We start from the raw sequence: 12697 nt of genomic DNA, 5'->3' as shown, positions 1-12697 counted from the left end.
GTCGGCAAGATAACCTCAGTGTAATTAAATATGGAAACTGGTAACTAATATCTGTACGAGATGAGTGTATGAGACTCAAACTAACCGCTTGTGACAGCTCTAACAGGGAAAGGTAATTTTCCTCCCTTATGAATTTAATTTCCTCTCCAAGGGGGTTTGAAACTTTACAAATTTATTCATAACATACGTCAACTTCGGAGGCAGAACTCATTCCTAAAACTGGATTTGACACAAATTAAACCGGGTTCACGGGAAAAAATTCTTCTAAAAAAAAGTCTTGTTGCCTACGTTCGCTAATTATGGAGCTGCGATACTGTCGCGACAACGCGGGCTGTATATGCGACACCTAGCACAGTAGAGCACGAGGACAAGAAGCGAGAAATTAGTAGGGGAAAGGAGGGTAAGAGTACGCACTTTTTGGATTTTGAGCACAAGTTGCTTAGTGGTTTAGTTAATACATGTAATTTTTTTACAGAAAATAGAAGAATGTTTCCAAAAACATGGACATTAGTAAAAATCTTAAAATAATATTACATTAGGTACTGAAAATTCGAACTCTTAGACGACATACGGTTTAAGAGCACACAGTGTACACCTATATTATATTTATTTTAACTATTATCTGTATATTTATGCTGACGACATACAAATATATCTGCATACCCGACCTAACTACATAAATGACGCTATAACTAAAGTTAATGATGACTTGAATTCAATAAATGTCCACCATTGAAAGAAGCCACGTATGTCAAATATCTGGGTATCATTATTGATCAGAATTTAAAATGGCCTCAACACATTACTTATCTTTGCAAGAGGCTTCGTAAAACAATTTATAAATTCGTTAATCTTCGATGCTACTTACCCATTAGAGTTCTACGAAATGTTTATTTGGCCATTATTCAGTATATTATTCAAAATGGTATAATTGTTTCGGGTGGAAGTACAAAAATTAATCTTAGTCCGTTAAATTTACTACAAAAACGAATAATTAAAATTTGTTTGAAGAAACGTTTCGATTATCCAACTAAATTAATTTATTCTGAATTTAATGTATTTAATATTGAACAAATTTATAAGTATACTCTGTTAAAATTTTATCATAAAAATCGTAATAAGTTTGTATTACAGACACACAATTATGACACAAGACGAAATATTAATTCAACATTAGTAGAACCTAAATGTCTCACATCTGCTGGTCTAAAGCATAGCATAAATTTTGGCCCTCGGTTGTACAATGCTTTAACTAAATTACACCCAGAACTTCTAACATGTAACCCACTAACATATAACAAGAAAATTAGAAACGTGTTAATATCTTCAATTTGATTAAATACATTTATAGCCTATGTGTATGAATTAATCAACCTATATTATATTTGTATTCTATAATTTTGAAATATATATATTAGTCCTACTTTTCACGTGCGATATTATTCTTCTCTAGTGTTAATATTATATTATATAATTCCATTGACGCTGTAATTATATTTTAGTTCCTATTTTATTTTACTTATTTATTTATATTATTATTATTTTTTATTTTAGTATTATATCTGAACTGCGACCGAGCACGAGCGCTGCTCATTCGGTCTCAAATTTTGTTAATACTACTGCATGTTCTTTTTATATTGCTTGTATTATTTTATTTCTATTTCTCTTGTTTATTTTGTAATTATATTCTTTATTTTGTATATTTAAATTTAAATAAATAAAGTAAATAAATAAATATCCATATGGTTGAAAACGCACGGACTTAATCTAAATGCAAGTAAATCGCAGGCAATCTTAATAGAGCATCAAAGATCGAAGTGTGACAAACAAAATTTTCCACCGATAATTGTAAATAATACTACTATTCCATACAGCTCGACTGTGAAGAACCTTGGCATTTATAGGGATTGTCACCTGGAATGGAATGAACAAGTGAATCACACTTCCAAAAAAATATTTTCTATCATTCACTCATTAAAGCGACTGAAGCATTTTCTTCCTGATAAATTAAAATTAATCCTTGTACAAACACTCGTGATGCCACACTTCGACTACTGCGATATTGTATTAAGTAACCTAAATGCAAATTTGAGCAGTAGGCTACAACGTGTGCATAATGCGTGCGTCCGTTATATTTGTAATATTCGATCGACGAGCCCTGCATTCTCTTGTTCTCTTATTTCAAATTCTGCGCACCGCTATCCCAATCTAATTGGCTTCTCGTTTTCAAAATTTATCCGCATATCATCAGCTAAGTACAAGATCTCATCATAACAATTTACTCATTATACCCTACCACAAGACATCTTTATATTCTTCATCTTATACAGTTTCAGTTGCTAGAAATTGGAACTCGCTACCGAGTGATGTAAGGGGTTGTTGGACAATAACTTCATTTAGGTCAAAATTACATAAATTCTTACTTAACAAATTAATTGCTGATTAATATTTTTTCTCCCTGTAACATAGTTCTAGTAAGCTTATATTAAATTGATTTTCATCATTTTACTAGCTATCTCAACTCTCAAATTAATTATAATTGATTGAATTAAATTAGCTCATAAATTAAGTTACTACTTTACCTTAGAGGTTTATCTAAATTTAAATAAATATGTAGTCTACTAGTCGTTAAAACTTAACTGAAGCATATTGCTGGAGAACCTTTTAAGTGTAGTGTAAATATTCGTAATTTAAATATGTAATGTATTGATTAAGGCTGGTTGAATGGAAGAGAAGGCCTTATGGCCTTAACTCTGCCAGCGAAAATGAAACATTATTATTATTATTATTATTATTATTATTATTATTATTATTATTATATTATCATTTTGTTTCTTCTTTCAATAGAGATGAATTAAAATGTTGTGGTTAATCAATCACTTAGTTGGTGACAGATTTTAGTAACAAGAACAAAATTGGAGGAGCCTTTAAACTTCGAACTTGATGAAATGTGCTGAAAAAAAATGTGAGAACACAGCTTGTAAATTTTGCATGGAATTGAAGTCGAAAAAAAATCGAAAAAGAAAGGAGAATTGGGAGGACAAATTTAAAAGGTACGCAAACGCGTCCTTGCAAGGGGTTGGGGGCTGTACGAAACTAAATATGTGAGCTCCAAGCCTGTTGGCCACTAGTCTCATTCCGGGTTACGCTGCTCCACTGAAGGAGCTCTAGAAAATTTTGAAGGGGAAAACCGAAAATGGACGTAACCTCTTAGGTACCACAAAGTTGAAGTTCAAAGGTGTAATCATTTATACATTGCACAATTTTTATTCTTTCGGGCGCTAGAGAGCATTGAAACTTGCTCAACATATAAATAAGAGACTGCTGATTCATGTTCTACAAGACACGGGCTAACAAGCTACGTAGCAGTTGACTGACCAGGCCTCGTCTTGCACGTCTCCATTGCTTAACGTTCGGGCATTCCTTCCGACCTTATAGGTCAGGCCTGCAGAACTCGCAAAGTAGGGGAACTATGGCGTCAGCCTCACTCCATTTCTATTGCGGATGATAAACTTCCGCCCCGAGAATGAATGTTGGTGCAGCCGAGCGTAACTAGAACGCCGTGACCGCACAGGTAGAAAATGTGGGTGGGGTAAAAGAGGGGAGTAAAGCAGTCACTCTCAAGAGCTACAGTTCTGCAGGCCTGATATAGGTAATCATTCAGGCTACCAACTACCAACCAGGCTCCAATGGATACTAATAAAGGCAAAGGTAGCTCCTTCACATGCCATAAGGCACTTCGTGGACATGGAGCTAGATCCTCATGCTTTCATGCTAGAAAGATGTGGTGTGAAATGGAAACCAATTATATGTAACTTTGTAAATAAATAATTGATATTTTACAGAAAGTGACGATTTTAGAAACAATATAATTACCGGTACTGACATTTTGGAAATTAATACATATTATTCTATCAATGCTCTATGGGTATCAGAGTGAACTATATGGGATTTAAGGGTATATGTACGTGAACGACCTCAAATATTATCAGAAAATGCAGGCTTTATATTTCTAAAATTTTTCAAGAAAATGAGCTCACAATTGGATAAAAATTATAAGGTACCACGATAAGACTTATTAGAACTTAAATATCTGAAAAGGTATAAAAAAGTTCACTAATAATATTTTTCAAACCAGTTTTATCTGAGTATTTAAAAAAAAATTTGCAGTTACATAATTTGGTAACTATAACATTGTTATGGTCTCTCTGACAGATTTAATATTTTTCCTGCATGTAATAAACACTTATTTCTGAAACGTAGACTACTCTCAGACATGTAGAGTTCTTTATTTTAATAAAGTTAATTCTTTATTTGTTCTATATAAAATATATTAAAATTTACATAATGTTTTGTGATCTTAATTTTTTCCTATTTTCAAAGAAATGGGCATTATAGTAGTCTACCGTCTGCATAAATGCATGTTAAATAAATGTACAAAATTTCAGAATTCTGTCTCTAATGGTTGTGAAGTTATGAAATAATATGTGTGAAAATTTTCAAATTTTGAAAAATTTAATATAAAGTAAAAGTGAATTTTTAAAAATATTATTAGTAACCTTTTTATACTTTTATCAGATATTTAAATTCTAATAAGTCTTGTTGTGGTACCTTGTAATTTTTGTTCAATTGTGAGTTCATTTCCTTATAACATTTTAGAAATTTAGAGCCTGCATTTTCTGATAATATTTGTGGTCGTTCACGTACATATGCCCTTAATGAAAAGGTTTTGTTATGACACTTTCCAGAAAACTGGAATTATTTACGTGGTTATTTCCGTACTAAAACACCCAAATATTTACGTTTAGGAGAACCTGAAGACCAATACAATCCATCCTGGTACTTTTATAAATTATTGATTTTAATGACAATTTGGAAAAGCAGAATAGATTCAGCTACACTGACTGGCAGGAGCAAAGAAACTTCGTTCTAATCAGTCCGACCTTCTGCCCAGACACCAGCTAGCTTACGTGCGACCAACACGGTAAACAGCCAGGCTCCGTTTTGTACACCCCGACTTTCTGCCCAACGACAAACTCGGTAACGAACTAGTCTCCGTCTTGCACGTACCCTTAAGAACTATTAGGCAAACAGAAAGGTAAGGAAAACTTAAGTACAATGCTCTATTTCAGTTTACCTAAAACTATTCTCACAGGATGTGTTGAAAATCGAAGTTTATTCCACTATAGTAATGTATTTTTTTTAATTATATGAACTATACTACACACAGTTATTTTTATTCACGACCACTACAGTTCATAAGAATGGTAGGGAATAAAGAATTACCCATTTATAATATATCATTCAATCATTTTCTTCTCATAAATTTCACAAATTCTCGCAGGTATTCCTATACTTAGAAGCTTTCAGCTGGGAAGTTTGGAGAATTGACTGAAACTGATATGCATTTAAGGGGCAATACAATCATTGACATAGTTGCTTTTGAATGGTACAGAAACTAGTAGATTTGAGTCACGTAGAGAAAACTGTTCCTTGTTATGCATTTCAAGTTCTATGTTTTTATGATAGAAGACCTTGTTATTTCGCTTCGATTGAGACTAACACATTGCTGCAAAACTAGGTCTCGTGTGAATGCAGAGGCCTTTGACAGATCAGGCAGAAAGAAGGTAGTGCAATGGTATACAATTACTCCTTGACTTCAGCCCTTAAGGGAAGACTCCACTGAAAATCATGAAAATTTTTCCAAATTCTTTTTAGCTATTTCACTTATTCAGAATTTATATTTTCATACCCCAAATGGATTCAACTCAATTCTGGTTACAAATACTCGTATGTTTACACTTTTTAAATTAAGGCTGGAAGGTGGCGTGGAATTTAAAGAGCTGTCAAAATTGTTTTTGATCGAAGAATTCTTTTTTAAAATTTCTGATTACAAATCTAGTAACTTTTTGTTGGCTCGCTGAAGTTACTAGATGAATGTAGCGGAGGAGAATATCAATTTACATAAATATTCATTTTATTATCAAATATATTTTTCTGTATTCATTTTTGTTGATTCAACACCAACTTTCTTATGCCAAATATTAATCAATCTGGATGAAATGTTTACTGCAAGTATTTATGAGGTAGCTGCATGTTTCTATGCATTTATTTTGTGAGAAATGCTGCTAGTTTATTTTATTAATATTTTTCTTAATGCTGCTAGTTTATTTTATTAATATATTAATAAAATAAACTAGCAGTATTTCTCACAAAATAAATGCATAGAAACATGCAGCTACCTCATACATACTTGCAGTAAAAATTTCATCCAGATTGATTAATATTTGGCATATAAAAGTTGGTGTTGAATCAACAAAAATGAACACAGAAAAATAGATTTGAAAATAAAATGAATATTTATGTAAATTGATATTCTCCTCCGCTACATTCATCTAGTAACTTCAGGGAGCCAACAAAAAGTTACTAGATTTGTAATCAGAAATTTTAAAAAAGAATTCTTCGATGAAAAACAATTTTGACAGCTCTTTAAATTCCACGCCCCCTTCCAGCCTTAATTTAAAAAGTGTAAACATACGAGTATTTGTAATCAGAATTGAGCTGAATCCATTTGGGGTATGAAAATATAAATTCGGAATAAGTGAAATAGCTAAAAAAATTGGAAACTTTTTCATGATTTTCAGTGGAGTCTTTCCTTAAAAGATCTGAAATGAGATCTTACCTGTAAATAATTTGGTTAAGATTTAGAATTACTAATGTGATAATAAAATGATCGTAAATCGCATAGCTATACTTTGAATGTTCGTGACATAACCAGATCTAGGCAGAATTAAACGTCAAGTGTTCCTCGTATCATAAAATTCTTTGTTCTGCGAAGAGATGTCTCTCAGATTAAATTAAATTGAAACTACATACGTTTCTGGTACACTAGGTATTGTAATAACAGACTTGTCTGGCAGAAATAACAGGAGCAATGTACTAAACTGAGAGATAACAGACATAACAGGCCTTAAAAAGAAGTAATTTTTAAAGGATCTAAACAATGAGAACATTACTGTGTAACTCCAATTATACGATGCCAAATATCAGGATTTCCAATTATCCGGATCATTTAGAAATTGTATATTCAGTGACATAACAATTTCTTTATTCCAAAAAATGCACAATATGATGCAAAACATTTTCACTCCCGTCAGGTTGTTTTGTGCGGTTGCTATAGTCCGGGTCAGCTTACTTGATACCCTAAGGGTGAAATCTAACCATTTTTCCCCCATTACTACATATGCTAGTGGATTGTGGTGATTTTCTAGTTTGCAGGTTGAATTTTCTTTTGCCAACTTCGTTTCGAATTTCGATACTGACAAATACTACAAATACTAGTGATTTTGTAACTGGTATGTTGGCAGCTGAGACAAATATCGACAATATTTGTCGGTACCGGAGTTCCATGAAATTGAAACTGTACTAGATTTCTGAGTCTGTTACTGGAAGCTAGTGAAATCTGAACATACTAATAAGTAATTAATTAATATGAGTATTAATATTAATACATAATAATTATTTTATGTGTTGCTTGTGGTTATAATTCAAGACTATAGTCAGATAAGTTTTCGGAGTTAGTACTAATAATTTCATGTGGTCAAACAAAATACATTTTTAGGTTAGATCTTGTGAGTCAATTGTTTAGTCAAACCAATGCATTTCGTATTGCCAGACAAAATAGGCCTACTTGACATGTTGATTCCTTTCTCGTATAGTTTGCTTACTAAAATGTGTTACAAATTATTGAATTATTTAGAATAACCTTCCAGCATAAAGTACGGTAAGTAAATAAGCCATTTAGTACGAAGGATAGTGTGATATCTGGTAACAGTTGGCAACACTGACAAGACAGCAATATTTGGTGTTTAGGAACTGTTCTTATGTGACCCTCACTATAGACCTAGAACAATGAACTTGGCGCTCCCCTTCGCTACTCTTAAGGTACGGTCACACATCGCTACTTTTGCAGTACAACTTTTGTACTGCAGCTGCAAAAGTTGCGTGTCGTGTTCACACGTAAGCCAAAAGCAGCCCGCTGCACGCTACTTTTCGTGCTGCGCAACCCGAGTGCAGCAAAAGTTGCAACTGAAGGTTGCGAGTCTGTTCACATGCAAGGTGCTACTTTTGCAGCCGCTGTCATGCTGCAGGTTTCCATATCCGTGTTGACTTCTCAATATACATTTTGTGGTTATGTTCGCATTATTAAGAAACTCATGCGAAAGCTTCCTTATCTATTATTAGCTTTTCTGTCGTATCTAGCATTCAGAAATTGGCATTATTTTTACTATAAAGCTTTTAAAAACGCCTATATACTTAAATGATAACCAACAGTATATTCACGTAATCAATGTTGGCAACCCTCCTGTTTGGAACTACGCTACGGAAAATTTAAAAAATGAATTATATCGTCAGCAATTATGCTCAGACTGTGTTGTGTATTTAATAACTGTTACAAATAATTTATTTTCATTACATTTAACATTAAAATATATCCAAACAATAAAAGTATCATTGGCACATTTGGGTGGTAACACTGGTTGCAACCGCAGCAAAAGTTTCAACAAAACCGATATCAAAAATGCTGCGGCTGCAACCCTGAGAACCCTGTTCACACGTCGCTACTTTTAAGCTGCGCGCAGCATGGAAAAGTAGCGGGCAGCAGGTTCGGCAGCCGCTACTTTTCGGGTTGCACCGATGCTCACACGTCGCAGTACAAGAGTTGCGCAGTTTTTTGTACTGCATCGCTGCAAAAGTAGCGACTTGTGACCGTACCTTTACTTCCTACGACTCACGGCCCAGTTACTGCTGTGTTGTGCAGCATAATTGGAGTTTACTGTGTTGTAAATTATTTTAATTGTGTTTAGTGAATAGTAAGGGAATCATACCTACGTGCAGAAAATATGTTTTAAAGCACTATTAATTTTATGTATGTATTTATTCACACTGCAATGGGTATATAACCGGTGACAGTGGTAACTAATTACACTCAATAATGACAATAATAAACTTATTAATTAAAAATACAATTAAAATTAATACTAATAATTAATACTAACAATAATTAATAATAATAATAATAATAATAATAATAATAATAATAACAGGGAATATCCTAAATTAAATGAAACGATCATTTAAAATAACACTTGAAATAAATCTAATTTGTATCTTAAACCTAAGAGCGAACTAAAACCCACTAGTATGATATGTTCATATCTACACAAGTACCTTTCAACATTACACTCATTTCGCTGTCAACTCACTCACTGCATTGGAACTAAGAAACATTTCACTGATTCTATCCTGATTTCCTTAACACTTCAAAAACATTTCACTGTTCAAATACTTTGCACTGCCACTATGAACTATAAAGCTTCACTGATAGGAACACGTTTCGCTTACACTACACACTTCACTGACACAACATAATTCTTCACTGATAGAACACTTCAATAACAAAATATCAATTACACCCTTTAAATACTGTGTATAATTACCGTCTATTAGTAAAGTCCTTAAGCCTATTTTTAAATACATTTTTGGTTGTTGATAAAGCCTTTAGTAAGTCTGCAGGTAAAGCATTCCAGTCCCTGATAATACGATTGAGAAAAGAAAACGTTCCAGTGTCCGTCCTCTGCCTTCTTTCCCTCAATTTATATGAGTGGTCGTTCCTTGAAGAGTAATTTGGCGGCTGCAACCTATTTTTTATTTCTCTCCAGGCAGGCTCACCTCTGTATGTACAATTCACAGAATTCGCCAGAAATAAGCAGATAACAACTCTCGAGGCAAACCTCCACAGTATATTTTATCATTAACGAAAAACGACATTGGACACAGGGTAAATAAATATTGGAAAACCCTATGCTGGATATTGGGGTCGCATTAATAGGTTCCCAACTAATTGACACTTGGTGTGTCGCAATCAGTGACCACAATTAAGCGGTACGCGACGCTGAGTGCGAAAAAGGAACCAGTATTTTATATTGAGATGATTTTTTGTTCTAAATCACTCAGTTTTAATAAAATCAAGCTTCAATAACTTGGCATAAAAAGAGTAATATAGAACACCGTTGTGACTTGGGTGCTGGATCGCGTCACAAGCGCTTTGACTGCAATTATATGACATCCTCTAACAATGGAGGGGAGTATCGATCCTGAAATCACATTAACTTCGCAACATAGCGCCCGCGCCCAGGTTCCAGCGCTACAAACAGATCACATTATGTGAGCACATGCGAGCACAATTGCTGAGAAACTACCAGTACCAAGATCGTTACACGCAGATTATGGCATAGTGGTACACTTCCGGTGAAATAAGATATGAGAGGAAGCTTCTGGAGTATACAAGGAGAAATTACTCCTTACAGCCCCTACCAAAAGTAAGGACAACCCTACGTAAGTGATGTTTCACTCATGTCCTTATACTTAGGGTAAACGCGGGTGAATCGGATCATTTTTAAAATAATTATAAATAAAAGTGGTAATACGCTGTTAATTCTTGCGTCTCTTACTGTCCGCTGAAAGATAATTTCATTAACTTTAAGTCTGACGCAACAGTCTGTCAGAAATAGTTATTATGTTTTATTTTTCTTGAATTTAATTGGCTGTTAAAATTGATCCGAATCATCCTCCAGTGGCGGGTGAATAGGATTGGTATTGCGGGTGAATCGGATTGAAAGAAAAGCAGTGGAAACTTATTAGTCATTGCATAAGATAAAAAATTAGAAGCTCAGTAATAGCAAAATCACATTTCTTACTTTCTCTGTTTTCAAACACATTTCCCACAGATAAACGTCTTTCTCCCCTTAGCTCCCACACACACCTCGTGGTACCATTTACCCTTACGTTGACACTGGATCCATTCTCCTTTCTTCACAGACTTGAGATCAGAATATTTCAACATACAAATTTGGCAAATGTCATCACTCCCTTCATTGTCTATTTCTACAACCACATCCTCCTCCTCCTCCTCCTCCTCATCATCATCATCATCATCATCATCATCATCATCATCATCATCATCATCATCATCATCATCATCATCGTCGTCGTCGTCATCACTATCGTTAATCTCAATCATGTCCTCACTTTCTCTTTACACATTTTTTCTGTTCATTCTGCATCCTTTCTTACTATTTATCTTCTCGTTTTTAATTCTTGTTATTTCTTCATTTGTGCTATGTTCTCTGGTGAAGTGAGAAGACAAGCAATTTGTCTGGGTCTTCCTCGTGCTGAAGTCTACCCATCCGGAATTAAAAAAAAAACAATACTGCCATTTCTATATAAAATAACCAATTCAAACTACCCGCCATTCGCTGATCCGTTTCACCCGCACATGCACAGAAATACATATTTGCAAATTGGCAGCACTGGCACCAAATAAATGAGAACATTAGATGAGGTTATAGAATCGAGACAGACTGTTCTTTCCTACTACATAACTTGTTGCGTAAGTTTTAATAATGTGTGTTTAAAAAATGGTTTAATCCAGAACTAAAAAATAACAAAATGGCAAATTCAGAGCATCTACGTACCTCAAACGTATAAAAAGTAGTCTATTTATCACCAGCAGGTCGTACACACGCCAACTTCTTATGGTCATTGAACTCAAATACTAGCATTCTTTGACTACAGAGGACGGTATCAGCAAGAACTCACTAGCGCACTCTAGGACCAGCAATTTATATTAACTGATCCGATTCGTCCTCCAATCCGATTCACCCGCGTTTACCTTATATGAAACCCCCTGATATTTGTACAGAGTATTATAGTAATATGCGTTACAAGAGCGGTATGTTGAAGTTTTCATGTTCGAGGAAAAGATTGAAAAAGCGAAACGTAGTTGAGCTTTTTTAATTTACGAGAACATGAAAACAAACATACCGCTCGTGTATCGTACATTATTTTGTGCGAAGATCGTTTATTACATACCTGAAAGAGGAATTTCTAATTAGTTGCAATGAAATATCCATCTTGGTTTCTGTTCAATGACGGCAACTTTTAAAAACTAAAATATCTATCTTTTAACATTGTTGCTATAAAATGTTTTCTGTATTTACTATATTCCAGCAGGCCGTGATATAAGTCTGTCTTTTTTTTCCCCCAGTCTATAAATGCGAGCTTAAAACAAACGGTAAGGTTATGTAATGATTTATTTTTCATTTTAATATTTTAACAATATTATTTATATAACATATTGCAGTATTAACATCGGCATCTGCAATCTCGTTGATTTTTTCACGGCTTCCTTAATGTTACTTGCATTACAAATGCAGTAACTTTTGTGGTGTTGTAGAGTTTACTTAATTTTTGCAAATATTTAAAAACAATAATTAACAGTGCAATTTAGGTGAAATTGCAGTGGTAAGTTTCCAATTTATAATTATTACTATGTTAAACGACTCTAAAAATAATATGTTAAAAGCCTAAAGCAGTAAAATGAATATGGCGCTTAAGCGGTAAGAAGAGGGAAATTGTTATGTGTGTTACGTTGGGAATACTGAATGTGGTATTTCACACTTACCGCGTATTGGTTTTGTGCGGAAAGCAAGCAAATACGCACGATCTCGCACAAAAGATATTTTTATTAATTTGTCCTACAGAATAATATCTGTAATATTGACAATTAATATTTGAGGAGAAAAATTCGCTCCGGCGTCGGGGATCGAACCCGGGTCCTTGGTTCTACGTACCA

Source organism: Periplaneta americana, chromosome 10, assembly GCF_040183065.1.
Source record: "Periplaneta americana isolate PAMFEO1 chromosome 10, P.americana_PAMFEO1_priV1, whole genome shotgun sequence".
NCBI classification, from domain to species: domain Eukaryota; kingdom Metazoa; phylum Arthropoda; class Insecta; order Blattodea; family Blattidae; genus Periplaneta; species Periplaneta americana.
This window is presented reverse-complemented; position numbering follows the sequence as displayed.